Source organism: Nicotiana tomentosiformis, chromosome 1 (assembly GCF_000390325.3).
Source record: "Nicotiana tomentosiformis chromosome 1, ASM39032v3, whole genome shotgun sequence".
Taxonomy (NCBI): domain Eukaryota; kingdom Viridiplantae; phylum Streptophyta; class Magnoliopsida; order Solanales; family Solanaceae; genus Nicotiana; species Nicotiana tomentosiformis.
In genome coordinates, this window is record NC_090812.1 from 40,215,562 (window position 1) to 40,224,066 (window position 8,505).

Here is an 8,505-nt window from a genome sequence, read left to right on the forward strand (position 1 = left end):
TTAACTACTGAAACTTCTTCCAATTTTCTTTTACTTGACAAAATTTCTTTAAGAAATTTAGCATATGTCGGCATTTTCTTCAAAGCATCTGTAAAAGGTATGTTAATGTAGAGCTGTTTAAAATTTTCTAGAAACTTTGAGAACTGTTTGTCAAGCTTTTCTCTTTTTAGCTTTTGGGGAAAGGGGAGGGGTACAGAGTAAGGATTTGACATCAATTCATTTTCTTGTATCTGTTTTCCTTTATATTTTTGTTATTTTAGAAGTTCAGAGTCTGTTTTATTCTCACCTTCATTTACATATTCCACTTCTTGTGGCTTTCCTTGTCTATCTGCATATGGATCATCAAGAGTTTTACCTGACCACGGAGAGATATCTTTGAGGTGTTCCTTTGGATTTTTCTCGGTGTTACTTGGTAGAGTACCTTTTATTTGCCCAGACATGAGGGTTGCTAATTGGCTCATCTGGATTTCCAAATTCTTGATGGCTAAATTTTGACTTTCAACTTTCTTGTCTGTAGCCTTAATGAATTTGTACATCATATCTTCAAGGCTTTGTTGATGAGATCTTTGGGGTTGTTGTTGATATTGCTAAAAATCTTGTTGCCCTCTGTTTTGATTTTGAAAACCAGGTGGTCCATGCACCTGCTGCTTTTGATTAAAAATCTTTGTGGATTTTCAGCACTGTTTGGGTTACTCCATTGGAATCCCAAGTGTTTTTGTGCCATGGGACTACCAAATGGGTAACTGGTTCTATAACCAATAGCATTTGCTTGTTCTTCATTTTGCATTGAAGCTTGATACTAATGATTGGGATGATTACCTCTACAAACGTCACAACTCTCATGTTGAGATGATGATTGAGTATTTACCTGAAAAGCCTCAACTTTTTGTGTTAGAGTTACAATTTGTTATGCTAATGAATTCCAAGCTTCAACTTGATTGACTCCCACTGCTTTCTTAACAATCATTCTGTCTGAGGGCCATTGAACAACATTTTCTGAAATTTCATTGAGCAATTGCATGGCTTATGTAGTGGTTTTGCTCATTATGGATCCTCCTGATACTGCATCAATAACATTTCTAGCAGAGGGTTTAAGACCATGATAAAAAATATAAAAGATGTCATGATCTTGGATACCATGAGGTGGACATTTTCTTAACATTGCTTTTAATCGTACCCATGCTTGATATACAGATTCAGTATCTGTCTGCACAAAATTATTTATTTCTTGCTTCATTTTAAATGTTTTTGCAAGTGAAAAATATTTATTAGTGATTGAACCTCTCGGCAGACTTTGCAACCATATTTTGGCTTCTCCTATTAATGAAAAAGGAAAAAGCTGCAACCTAATAGCATCTGTTGTGACTCCATTATACCTGCAAGTTTAAACTAATTCAATAAAATCAATTAAATGGGTGTGGGGATCTTCACTTGCATGACCAGTAAACTGACATGAATGTTGAATGGTTTGAATCAACCCTGTGCGAATTTCAAAGTTGTTTGATGCAATTGGCGGTCTTCTTGTAATGATCCGACCGGTCGTTTTGACTATTGCAATCTCGTTCCCCCATTTACTAATCAAATTATGAATTACAGTTGTTATTTAGCTTGCCGGGGTAATTGGTTTGGGTCCGATGAGGTTTTGAAATGATTTGGAGCACTTAGTTCCAAGGTTTAGAATCTAAGTTGAAAAGGTTGACCGGATGTTGACTTATGTGTAACGACCCCGGAGAAATTTTGCTAAGGAAATTAAGGTTTGGTGGTGCTGAGGTAGATCAATTAGTACAAAGATTAAAGAAATTTCTCGCGGCGAGCTTGCGAGCCACGACTCGGACTTTTTGGCTTGAACAATGCATCGATGTGTAAAGGAAAATTTTGTCGGAAAAAAGGTAATTTCTGCGACTACTATGCGGTCGCAAAATCACTCTACGGACCGCATAATGGTCGCAAAGTGGATCAAGAGAGGGGCAAGATTTGAGGAAAATCTGCGGTGCAATATGCGACCGCAGACCTGTTTTGCGGTGCATTATGCGACCGCAAAACAAGTATGCGGGCCGCATAATGATCGCATACCGTGTCAGTAACACCGAGCTTTTAGAGGTCAAATTATGCGGCCGGTATGCGGACCGCATACCTGTTATGTGATCGCATAATTGCGTCGGAGCTTCCATTCTTACTAAATTTTGACCCAACCCAACTTCGATTTATAGCCCTTGAAGCTCATTTTTAAGCCAAAATTTGACATTTTAGAGAGAGGTGAGAGAATTTTAGAGAGAGAAAGTGAAGACTTAGTCATTTATCCATCAATTCTTGTTCAAGGTTTGAAGATTTCACAAGGATCTTGCTAGGGCTTCTATAACGACCCGGTCGGTCGTTTCGAGAGTTATAGCCCCGTTTTCCCCATTTCTACTTCTTTTTATGTTATTCAGATATATTATATTATATCTGGTTAGTTGGTTTGGGTCCGGAAGGAACTCGGAGTGAAATGAGTCACTTAGTTTCATAATTAAAAATTTGAGTTAGAAAAGTGGACCGGATATGGACCTATGTGTAAACGATCTCGGATTCAAATTCTGATAATTCCAATAGCTCCGTATGGTGATTTTGGACTTAGGAGCGTGTCCGGAATATTATTTGGAGGTCCGTAGAGGAATTAGGCTTGAAATACCGAAAGTTTAATTTTTGAGAAGTTTGACCGGGGGTTGACTTTTTGATATCGGGGTCGGAATCCGATTCTGTAAATTAGAATACCTCTGTTATGTCATTTATGACTTGTGTGCAAAATTTGAGGTCAATCGGACGTGATTTGATAGATTCCGGAGTCGTTTGTAGAAATTAGAAATTTCAAAGTTCATTATGCTTGAATTGGGGTGTAATTCATAGTTTTAGCGTTGTTTGAGGTGATTTGAGGGTTCAACTAAGTTCGTATGATGTTTTAGGACTTGTTGGTATATTTGGTTGAGGTCCCGAGGGGCTCGGGTGAGTTTCAAATGGTTAACGGGTTGGATTTTGGACTTGGAACTCTGCTGGAATTTTTCTAATGCACCATCTGGTTTCCTTCATCGCGTTCGCAGGTGGAGCCTCGCGCTCAAGAAGAGGAACTAGGAGGCTGGCAATATTTTCTCTTCGCGTTCACGAAGAGAAGCACGCGTTCGCGAAGGGTGGACAGGGTGTGCATCGCGAACACGAGAGGTGTTACGCGTGCGTGAAGAAGAGAGAAAGTAGCCGAAGACCCCAGGCAATTGGTCTACGCGTTCGCGTAGGGGGGTGTCATGTTCGCGCAGTGAGGGGGAAAGAAGCATCGCGTTCGCGATGGGTTGAACGCATTCGTGTAGAAGGCATTGAGGCAGAGGCATTTTGTGCTTCGCGAACGCGAGGGTGATGTCGCGTTCGCGAAGGAGGAATTTGGACGGGAGTTATTTTGTGCTTCGCGAACGCGAGGCACTGACCGCGTTCGCGAAGAAGAAAAATCTGGGCAGTGAGTTTAAGTTCTGAAAATGGGACGAATTTTTGACGTTTTGGAGCTCGGATTTGAGGCGATTTTGGGTGATTTTCAGAGGAAACAACGGGGTAAGTGTTCTTAACTCAATATTGGTTAAATTACCCGAATCCATGGTTGTTTTAACATTTAATTGGTGAATTGAGTTGGGAAAATTTGAAAACCCTCTTTGTTTAAATTGAAGATTTGAGGGTCGAGTTGGGGTCGGATTTTGGTAAAATTGGTATGGTTAGACTCGTGGTTGAATGGGTTTCCGGATTTTATAACTTTTGTAGAGTTCTGAGATGTGGTCCCCATGGGCGATTTTTGAGCTAATTTTTGGATTTTTATGGAAAATTATTATTTTCTTATGGGATTAATTCCAATTAATTTTATTGACTGAAAAGAATTATTTATGACCAAATTCGAGGCTTTTGGAGACCAATTCACGAGGAAAGGACATTGCAGAATAAGAATTTCACGGCTTGAGGTAAGTAACGATTGTAAATCTAGTCCTGAGGGTACGAAACCCCGGATATTGTATCATTCTACTATTTTTAGTGACGCACATGCTAGGTGACGGGCGTGTGGGCATGCACTGTTGGGAGTTGTGACTTGGTTCGTCCCGTAGCAACTGTAAAGTTGCATACTTTGTTGAAACCATATGATACTTACATGTTTTAGAAAGAATTTCTGTAAATTGGGCTGAATGCCAATTTGGGCCTTGCGCCAATGTTGTTTGGACCCTTAGGGGTTGTTTCTTACCATCCTCTCATTGTTTTCGATTGAAAATCTATACTCAGTCATGTTTATACTTGTTTACCACATAACTCAGTTTTATGACTCTATTTTGATGCATATAAATGTTTTGGGCCGAATGCCCTACTTTACTTAAATGCCCGAGTGGCTTGAGAGGTTTATGACTGAGTGAGGCCGAGGGCCTGATTTGTGAGGATGAGTGTGGATCAGGGCTGCCCGCCTGTAGCATACTTTATTATTATAGCATGTGAGTTGTCCGTGCAGATAATAGCGCTTGGGCTGAAGGAGCCCCTCCGGAGTCTGTACACACCCCCAGTGAGCGCATGTACCTACCGAGTGCGAGTGCCGAGTGCTGAGTGACTGGGAGGTATGAGTGATTGTGAGGTATGCCCGAGTGGCAAGAGTTATTGTGAGGTATGCCCGAGTGGCACGAGTGACTGTGAGGTTTTCCCGAGGGGATGTATATGAGTGATGTTTTGCCCGAGGGGCTATTTATGATTTCATCATTTTTGCTCACCTTTGCATTTTTCCTCTGTCTGAAAACTGTTGAAAAATATCTTTAAATGAGTTTTACTCGAATTGGGTTAAACGAGATGTTTTGATTCAAATCCTGATTTTAAAAGCATGTGGTATTTTACTGAGATTTCCCGATATGAATGTTATATGCTTTATTGCTCGTCACTGCTGCTCAGTCTTTATTTATTGTTGTTACTTACTGAGTTGGCGTACTCACGTTACTCCCTGCACCTTGTGTGCAGATTCAGGTGTAGCTGGACATGGTAGTGGTTATTGAGTGTTTTGGTTACAGATTTTCTTGGAGATAGCAAGGTAGCTGTTTGGCGATCGCAGCCCCTGCTCTTCTCCCTCTTATCTTCCTCTATTTGTATTTAGTTATTTTTCAGGCTGAGTTAGCCTTGATATTGTTAGACAGTTTGTAGTAGATGCTCATGACTAGTGACACCCCGATGTCGGGATTTTCATTTCGCACTTTTATTTTGATTGGAACTCTTTTACAAAGGTTTTTTTTTAATGTTAAATAACATTGAAATTAACTTTGAAATGAAAATATCGGTTTGTTTTGGAAATGAGTCGGCTTGCCTAGTTCCACGATAGGTGTCATCACGACAGGGGTTAGTTTGGGTCGTGACAGATTGGTATCAAAGCCTAGGTTACATAGGTCTCACGAGTCATGAGCGGGTTTAGTAGAGTCTTGCGGATCAGTATGGAGACGTCTGTACTTATCTTCGAGAGGCTGCAGAACCTTTAGGAAAAATTTCCACATTCTTTAATTCTTTAATACGAATCTGTTGATTCTAGTAACTAAACATATGTTGTTTTATTCTCTCACAGATGGTGAGGACTCGTACTACCGGTTAGGAGGGCCAGCTACCAGTACCACCAGCCAGGGCCGCGAGAGGCCGAGGCCGCGGTAGAGGCCGTGATAGGGGTAGAGGTGCAGCCCGTACAACAGCTAGGGTAGTACCTGCAGATCCACCAGTTGTCCCATTTCACGACCACGTTCCAGTTGTTGATGTACCAGCTCAGGCACCACCTGTGCCTATTGTGATTCCAGGTCTTCAGGAGGCCCTAGCTCAGATTCTGACAGCATGTACCGGCCTTGCTCAGGCGGTCTCTATTTTGACGGCTGAAGCTACTTCTCATCCAGGGGAGGCACTCAGACTCCCGTCGCTAGCACACCCGAGCAGGTTATTCAGGGACTTTAGACACAGGAGGCACCACCAGCCCAGCCAGTTGATGTTGCTCAGGATAATATGGTTCCTGCTATGCCTGAGGATGATCAGCGTAGGTTGGAGAGGTTTTGGAGACTTCAGCCACCACCTTTCAGTGTCAGAGAGAGAGAGAGAGGATGCTCAGGACTTTATGGACAGGTGTCAGAGGATACTCCATACTGCTGGTATTTTGGAGACTTGTGGGGTCTCATTCACTATCTTTCAGTTTTCTGGGGCTGCACTCAGATGGTGGGAGACTTACAAGAGGCGTAGGCCTCTTGGCGTAGCACCCCTTACTTGGCAGCAGTTCTCCGTGGTCTTTTTGGAGAAGTTTGTGCCTCGATCCCGCAGAGAGGAGTTGCGTAGACAGTTTGAGCGGCTTTGCCAGGGTGATATGTCTGTGACACAGTATGAGATGTGATTCTATGAGTTGGCCCGTCATGCTATCTGGTTGGTTCCCACTGACAGATAGAGGATCATGAGGTTTATTGATAGCCTCACTTATCAGCTACAGTTGCTCATGACCAAGGAGCGGGTTTTGGGCGCTACCTTTGATGAGGTTGTCGACACTTCTCGGTAGATTGAGATGGTTCGCGGTCAGGAGAGGGTTGAGATGGAGGCCAAGAGGCCTCGTGGTCAGGGTGGATTCAGTGGTGCTCCTTTTGGGGGTCAGTTCCAGCACGGTAGAGGTCGTCATTTCAGACAGGCTCAATCAGCTCGGCCATTTCACCGTGGTGCATCATCTGGACCATGGTTCTCACAGTTCTCATCAGGGCCACTCATCACTTAGTGCCCTTCAAGTTCAAAGTTCGTCCCGTGCTCCACTTGTTCGGGCTCTTCCATGCCAGGTTCTTCTACTAGTCATCCCGGTGCTAGGGGTTCCCTTCAGTTTCCACCGCCAGCACCAGGGAGTTGTTTTGAGTGTGGGGAGCTTGGGCATATGTGGAGGCAGTGTCCTCATCGTCATGGAGGTCTATCTCAGCAAAGGAGTCAGCCTCTGACTACAGCACCAGTTACCTCACCACCCGCCCAGTTAGCTCGGGGTGGAGGTCAGTCAGCTAGGGGTTGCCCAAGAGGGGGAGGTAGATCAGGGAGTGGTCTGGCCTGTTTCTATGCTCTCCCTGCCAGACTAGATGCTATTGCTTTAGATGCTGTGATTACAGGTATTGTCTCAGTTTGCCACAGAGATGCCTTAGTATTATTTGACCCTTTTCTACGTATTCATATGTTTCCTCGTATTTCACCCATTTTTTAGATATCCCCCGTAAGTCTTTAGTTTCATCTGTATATGTATCTACTCCTGTGTGCGATACTATTATTATGGAACGCGCATACCGGTCATGTGTGGTGACTATTGGGGGTCTGGAGACCTGAGTGGATCTATTGTTTCTCAGCATGGTTGACTTTGATATGATATTGGGTATGGATTGGTTATCTCTATGTCATGCTATTCTAGATTGTCATGCTAAGATGGTGGCATTGACTATGCCGGGAATTCCGAGGGTTGAATGGAGCGGTTTTGTAGATTATGTATCAAGTAGGGTGATTTCATATTTGAAGGCTCAACGCATGGTTGAGAAGGGCTGCCTATCTTATTTGGCTTTTGTGAGGGACGTTAGTGCAGAGACTCCTGTCATTGATTCTGTTCTGGTGGTACATGATTTTCCAGATGTGTTTCCTGCAGACCTGTCGGGCATGCCGCCTGACATGGATATTGACTTTGGTATTGATTTGGTGTCGGGCACTCAGCCCATTTCTATTCCACTGTATCGTATGGCACCGGCGGAGTTGAAGGAATTGAAAGAACAGCTTCAGGAACTCCTTGATAAGGGGTTTATTCGGCCTAGTGTGTCACCTTGGGGTGCACCGGTTCTATTTGTGAAAAAGAAGGATGGTTCCATGAGAATGTGTATTGATTACAGGCAGTTGAACAAGGTCACAGTCAAGAACAAGTATCCTTTGCCTCGTATTGATGATTTATTCGACCAGCTTCAGGGAGCGAGGGTGTTCTCCAAGATTGATTTGAGGTCCGGTTATTACCAGCTGAAGATTCGGGATTCAGATAGTCTTAAGACAGCTTTCAGGACCCGATATGGCCCTTATGAGTTCTTGGTGATGTCTTTTGGGCTGACCAATGCCCAACAACGTTCATGGATTTGATGAACAGTGTATTCCAACCCTATTTGGACTCATTCGTCGTTGTATTCATTGATGACATCCTGGTGTACTCTCGTAGCCAGGAGGATCACGCTCAGCATTTGAGGATTGTATTACAGAGATTGAAGGAGGAGAAGCTTTATGCAAAGTTCTCCAAGTGTGAGTTTTGGCTCAGTTCAGTAGCATTCTTGGGACACGTGTGTCCAATGAGGGTATTCAGGTGGATCCGAAGAAGATTAGGAGCCACGGAGTCCAATGAGTTGGCCTAGATCGTCCCAGCCACGGAGATTAGGAGCTTTCTTGGTTTGGTGGGTTACTACCGTCGCTTTGTGGAGGGATTTCATCTATTGCATCACCCTTGACCAAATTGACCCAAAAGGG

General features: G+C 43.4%; 1 non-coding gene across 1 annotated transcript; it reads left to right on the forward strand.

Moving 5' to 3' along the window:
• The first annotated feature begins 1,133 nt into the window (after window positions 1-1,133).
• Window positions 1,134-1,240, forward strand: LOC138904175 (small nucleolar RNA R71). Its single transcript, XR_011413396.1, has one exon. It is a non-coding gene; the product is annotated as a small nucleolar RNA R71 (small nucleolar RNA).
• Window positions 1,241-8,505: the final 7,265 nt, after the last annotated feature.